The sequence below is a fragment of the Somniosus microcephalus genome, unplaced genomic scaffold, assembly GCF_052327205.1.
Source record: "Somniosus microcephalus isolate GS21.2 unplaced genomic scaffold, FLI_Smic_1.0 scaffold105, whole genome shotgun sequence".
Taxonomy (NCBI): Eukaryota; Metazoa; Chordata; class Chondrichthyes; order Squaliformes; family Somniosidae; genus Somniosus; species Somniosus microcephalus.
Genome location: NW_028225292.1, coordinates 351,798 through 357,797, shown reverse-complemented (window position 1 = coordinate 357,797; position 6,000 = coordinate 351,798). Strand labels below are relative to the sequence as shown.

The 6,000-nt window shown below is 40.3% G+C and overlaps 1 protein-coding gene across 4 annotated transcripts in view; it reads left to right on the top strand.

The window, feature by feature from the left end:
* Positions 1 to 1,647: 1,647 nt before the first annotated feature.
* Positions 1,648 to 6,000, top strand: part of LOC147083069 (phosducin-like) — a 66,322-nt gene continuing 61,969 nt past the window's right edge. For all 4 annotated transcript variants that reach the window (XM_085980300.1, XM_085980296.1, XM_085980299.1 and 1 more), the window contains exon 1: positions 1,648 to 1,806. The gene's annotated coding sequence lies outside the window, so the exon portion shown is untranslated. The remainder of the gene's footprint in view (positions 1,807 to 6,000) is intronic.

The following is a 6,000-nucleotide window of genomic DNA, read 5'->3' as shown; positions in this document are numbered from 1 at the left end:
TTTCATTCATCTGTTGTTTTGTCTGAATTGTGAGCCCCACTGTCAATCTGTGTGGAGGAGGTGGCAGGAGGACTGTGAATACTGGCCTGGAGAATTTATTGATTTTGACAGTGTAAGGGATTTGAATTAGATATTAATACCAACACCAGCTTGGTGTGTTTCAGCTTTAGGTCACTCACCCATCGGCTTCGGTAAGTCTGAAAGCCATTTCCCTTGATGAGGTTATCTGTTCTCACTGTTCCAGGCAACAAGTTCAACAAAGAACTCACAGAACCAACAAGAAAATGAACCAAGTGAAGGCTGATCCTAATTCTCTTCAGCTAGTTGAATTTTAAAAAGGGTCCCAATGATGGGGTTACCGCTTACTTGTGCCAGTAAATAACAAACAACTACTGGTTCAGAAGATCGTGATCTGCTTCGCCAACATAGCCATGCAGATCAGCTCTTCAAGCAGCAAAACATTTAATGAAGTGTCATATTTTTCTTCTCACTAGGTTTTTATTACATTCACAATTCTTCTGAAAATATGATTTTGGTAGAAAAATCATTTGTGTAACTAATTACAGTGAACCTGCCTAAATAAAGCTTGGTGTGCCGAGACATTGCTAGGTTTTATTTCACCAATTGTCTCCCTTGTTGTTAGGGTCCAATTCCAGATGCACCAGGAGCCCTCTTGTCTCACTTACAACCCCTTCATTAGTGAAGCCAAGACACTTTGCATAGGGAGGCATCTAGGTCTTTGCCCAACATCCACACTTCAAGGCCACTGTATACTAACTAAGAGTGGTAACTCTGGCCACTTTCCCCCTGCCCTAACTCAGTGATGCCAAACCCAATTGTGGTACCCCTACCAGCTGCTTGGCTGAGGTCAACCAACTTCGCACAGATCAGGAAACAAACCAGGAACCTTCTTGGTCTTATCCATACTTTGCTCCTCTGATGACTCCTGGATCATTCCCCAGTCCCCCGACGGCTCCTGCAGGAGCATCGTCCGGACCGTGTAACTACATGAGACCCTGAGCCTGTCCGGGGCCCTGAGCAGATTCACTGTTAAGTTTAAGCATTGAGCTAAATCAATCTATTTTGATATTACCTATTGCAAATATGCATTTTCACAATCATACGTCTGTGAATCTGACACCAGTAGGTAGTATTTAGTATCATTGCCTAGTAAAAGGTAGGGGCCCCAAACCGAACCACTTTCAAATATGCAAAGGTAGCATGATGAGAGGTCACAGGTTCAGGGCTGTGAAAGTTTGAGACCGAGTCCAAGAATTATTTCTTTACAAATGGTGAGCAACAGCTGGAATGGGTTTCTAGGAAGGATGGCTGAGGCCAAGGCGCTGAACTCATTTATGAAATAGCTCACTACTGTTAAAGGAGAGCACAAGGGCGAGTATTCTGTAAGGATAAGGTCAAATGCACTGAACAGCCATCTTGTTTCAAATCTTGTGATCTAGTGAATCCATAAGTATTCCCCAATTTTTTCCCACTATTCCCAAAATAGTTGATTTGTTGCATTCCACCATCATCACTTTAGTCAGATTTTGCTAGTTACATCCCAGAACTGAGACTCCGGCAACTAACTGTCACTGCAATCTGATTGGCTCACACTAATGAGAAAAGGTTCCTAATTCTTTCAGCTCAATCCTCTTGCTCTTCAGCTACTTTTGTACACATCGCCCTGATCTGGAACTTCAAACCTCAAGGCAGTCCAGCCTGAGCAGCTATCCTGTGCATGAATCATTTTCTGCTGCCTTCAAGGACACTGCCACTTAGCTGGAACACTGGTGCTGTAAAGAGCAGGTAGGCCTCTTTCCTTTCACCGTGCAGTTCACGTGCACTCTGTATTCAAAGTTTTTGACTCTGCGGTCGACATAGAGAAGAGTTTTATTTCTCAAATCAGTTTATGTATTTTTTCTGTGAGGCAAACAAAAGTGAGATTAAAGCTGCTTGAGCAGCTATTTGTTTCTCAGTTAAATGTACTTTTAAAACATCTTCCAATTTAAAGAGGTTAATAAAAAAAAAAAAGCTATTTCCTTTTTTCTCCTGTAAATCACAAATTTATTTGTTTGTTGTACTGGGGTTTTGTTTTGTAAGGGTCAAATTACCTAGTTAAGTATTTTTTTAAAAGGTATTCTGTCTAGATGTGTTGTATTAGTATGATTCTATGATGATTACAATACTCTCAGGAAAAACACCTGGGGCCAAAATTCCATTTTGTGCAAAATGGGAGATCTCCTGTTTTTCTTCATAATGAATGTCCTACTAATGAAATCAAAAGAACACATGGCTTTGAACTATGTGATTTCTGAGAATGCAGTTTCATTACACGATCATTAATTAGAGAGGAAACCAGAGTAATTTTACCTTTACATTATGAAGATCGAGGAGGTATGAATTAAATCCCCTGAATGAGCTGATCTGATAACTTACGAGCTGCAAAGTCTATAAAGGGTGTTCCAGCCACTGCTGCAAGTGGTAAATAAATCATATCCCACGGGTTTCACTACATATTGCGTCCATACCATAGGTTAAATACTGATCTGTTAATGAAGTAGATATGGTTAGTTACCTAACCCAGTAAAAATGGGTTTAGTGTTGACTATAGTGCCAATGTAAGATCAGGTTGAAGTTTAGGCTTGAATGCCTGGTACAACACGAGTCAGCACCTCAGTTACTGACTGCTTGCAATTTTGCAGATTCAACTAATTTGCATAATTATTCATAGTTGTCTGCAAATTATGGCAACAGTTACTAGAAATGCTGCCCAACTTTCTAAAGGTAGGGTGGTTTGGTACTGTCATTAGTTACTGAGTTTTTGTGAGGTCCTCTCCATAACTCTACAATCCCATTCCTAAATCCTTTTACCAAAGGATTGGGGAATATTCATGAGTGACTTCAGCCTCTTGTTAATTCCAACATAATCGTGAGAGTTCAAGTAATTTCAGACCATCGTTCCTTAATATGATTTCTCAAATCTAATGCTACGAATCTTAGGGATTTTTTTCCTTTATAGCAAGAAGTTCACCACCAATTAGGAAAATAAAGTTTTAAAAAAACAGCATTGCATTTTATATTGCCAGAAGAACAATTCAATTCTCAGCTCTTCTGTAGTGTCCAATAAAACAAAGAACCAACATTAGATTGACAACTTCTATCTCAATTTTCACAATGGGCGTTGCAGGCCTAGAAGATACTTCATGTATTTCTGTTCAAAACAGAATTCACGCAAACTTCATTGGGCACAAACATTTTGCAACTAGTAAAGGTTTACATCACATTGAAAGGTAGATTTGGTGATAATTTAGCTCACAAATAAAAATGTGATTTGGAAATCTAGATGAAATGTTACGAGGGTTGCCGTTTATGGGGATATTTTCCATTTGTTTAATGGCAATGGATGTTAAAACTGATGGTAAAGCAATAGGAAATAAATTGAAACCACCAGCTACTTGTTTTCCTTTTCTGCACTGCAAACCATTTTCCAGAAGTAAGGGTAAAATTGTCAATGTTTTTTTAAAAATGTATACTGTTGCCTATTAAAGTCTTGCCAATGAGCTTTGCAGAAAATGCAGTAGTTTCAGCTGGGGGAAATGAAAGACATCGCACAGCAGTTAGTTCACTCACTCAGCTGGGGTTAACAGTGGAGCAGCTAAACTCTTTGGAAGAGCATCTTTTCTCCAAAGTGCATTTTGCTGCAGTTGTAACTGGTTCAGTGCTGCTGCTGATGGGAGCAGAGAGTGTAGCCGTGCAGGCTCCCTGGGGACTGACTATCCAGCCCAGCCATTACCACCGAGTGTTTCAACTGCACTGTTGCACTTGAGCCGAGTAGTGCTCCGCCCAGGAGCACCTTTAAACAGGCGAAGAGTAAACTCTTCTACAACTAAGGAGCACATCCCAACTTTTCACCAATCCGCCTCAGGGAAGATCAAAAATCTCATGCCTTGGATGCTTAAATTAATCACTCAAATAAAAAAGACCAGAACTAACCAAGAAATGAATGCAAATATAATGTTCAATACAATCTACACAAGCTACCATTACATACAATTTTGGAACTTGTATTGTATTTCAATCTTTGCTTCTGATTCAAAATTGATTGCACACAAAGACAAACAATTTCCTTCTATTACAATGGATCTGATTATCTGGTCATTATCACTTTGCTATTTTGTGGGACCTTGCTGTGCACAAATTGGCTGCTGCATTTCCTACATTATAGCAGTGACTACACTGCAAAAGTACTTCATTGGCTGTAAAGCACCTTGCGACGTCCTGAGTCTTTCTTTATCCATAAATCAGTCTTTCGAATGGATATGATAGAATTCTTCATTAAGATGGAGAGTGAAGTAGTTGACTCCGAGTCTAGGGTCCTGAATTTAAATAAAGGAAACTACGATGGTATGAGGTGCAAGTTGGCTAGGATGGATTGGGGAATGTTACTTAAAGGGTTGACGGTGGATAGGCAATGGCAAACATTTAAAGATCACATGGATGAACTACAGAATTTGTTCATCCCTGTTTGGCATAAAAATAAAACAAAAAAGGAGACTCAACCATGGCTAACAAGGGAAATTAGGGATAGCATAAGATCCAAGGAGAGGACATATAAATTGGTCAGAAAAAGCAGCAAACCTGAGGATTGGGAGTAGTTTAGGATCCAGCAAAGGAGGACAAAGGGATTAATTAAGAGGGGGAAAATAGAATGAGAGTAAGCTTGCAGAGAACATAAAAACTGACTGTAAAAGCTTCTATAGATATGTGAAGAGAAAAAGATTGGTGAAGTCAAGTGTAGGTCCCTTGCAGTCAGAATCTGGGGAATTTATAATGGGGAACAAAGAAATGGCAGACAAATTAAATACATACTTTGGTTCTGTCTTCACAAAGGAGGACACAAATAACCTCCCAGAGATGTCGGAACATAGGGTCTAATGAGAGGGAGGAATTGAAAGAAATCAGTATTTGTAGGAAAATGGTATTAGGGAAATTGACGGGATTGAAGGCCGAAACATCCCCAGGGCCTGATAATTTACATCCTAGGGTACTTAAGGAAGTGGCCCTAGAAATAGTAGATTCATTGCTGGTCATCTTCCAAAATTCTATAGACTCTGGAACAGTTCCCATGGATTGGAGGGTAGCTAATGTAACCTCACTATTCAAAAAAGGTGAGAGAGAGAAAACAGGGAATTATAGACTGGTAAGCCTGACATCAGTAATGGGGAAAATGCTAGTTCCATTATAAAAGATGTAATTGCAGAGCACTTGGAAAACAGTGACAGGATCGGACAAAGTCAACATGGATTTACAAAAGGTAAATCATGCTTGACTAATCTACTGGAATTTTTTGAGTATGTAACTGGTAGGATAGATAAGGGAGAACCAGTGGATGTGGTGTATTTGGACTTTCAGAAGGCTTTCGAGAAGGTCCCACATAAGAGATTAGCGTGCAAAGTTAAAACACATGGGATTGGGGGTAAGGTACTGACTTGGATAGAGAACTGGTTGGCAGACAGGAAGCAGAGTTGGAATAAATGGGTCTTTTTCCGAGTGGCAGACAGTGACTAGTGGGGTACCGCAGGGATCGGTGCTAGGACCCCAATTATTCACAAAATATATATAAATGATCTAGACGAGGGAACTAGATGTAATATCTCCAAGTTTGCAGACGACACAAAGTTGGGTGGGCGTGTGTGCTGTGAGGAGGCTGCAGAGAAACTCCAGTATGATTTGGACAGGTTGGGTGATTGGGTAGATGCATGGCAGATGCAGTATAATGTGGATAAATGCGAGGTTATCCACTTTGGTGGCAAAAACAGGAAGACAGATTATTATCTGAACGGCAATAGATTGGGAAAAGGGGAAGTGTAACGAGACCTGGGTGTCCTTGTGCACCAGTTGCTCAAGGTAAGCATGCAGGTGCAGCAGGCGGTTAAGAAAGCAAATGGTATGTTGGCCTTCATAGCGAGAGGATTCGAGTACAGGAGCAAGGATGTCTTG